The sequence below is a fragment of the Silene latifolia genome, chromosome 1 (genome assembly GCF_048544455.1).
Source record: "Silene latifolia isolate original U9 population chromosome 1, ASM4854445v1, whole genome shotgun sequence".
NCBI lineage: Eukaryota > Viridiplantae > Streptophyta > Magnoliopsida > Caryophyllales > Caryophyllaceae > Silene > Silene latifolia.
The window spans coordinates 199,134,851-199,135,163 of record NC_133526.1 but is presented as its reverse complement, the minus strand read 5'-3'; positions in this window follow the sequence as shown (position 1 = coordinate 199,135,163).

Sequence of the window (313 nt, the reverse complement as noted above, 5' to 3'; positions counted from 1 at the left end):
CTTACTTATCGACTAAAGATTGTGGCCTTACTCATTAGCACTTAATCATTCCGAGGGACAACGAAGGGGCAACGATTCTCAAAGGCCGATTTCCGACAAACCCATCACAGCCAGACAAACCGAGGGACATTCCGAGGGACAAGGGACAACCCGACTCAAGGCGTATCAGAATCGGCAATCGAGAAAGAAAGCATCGATTAGATTACATGGTGATCAAACAACGCTCAATAATCGGATCGGGACACAATGACTACCCATTCATCAGCGCATCATCGACTTGGTCTTTGTGATAACTCACTAGCAAGTGGATTTC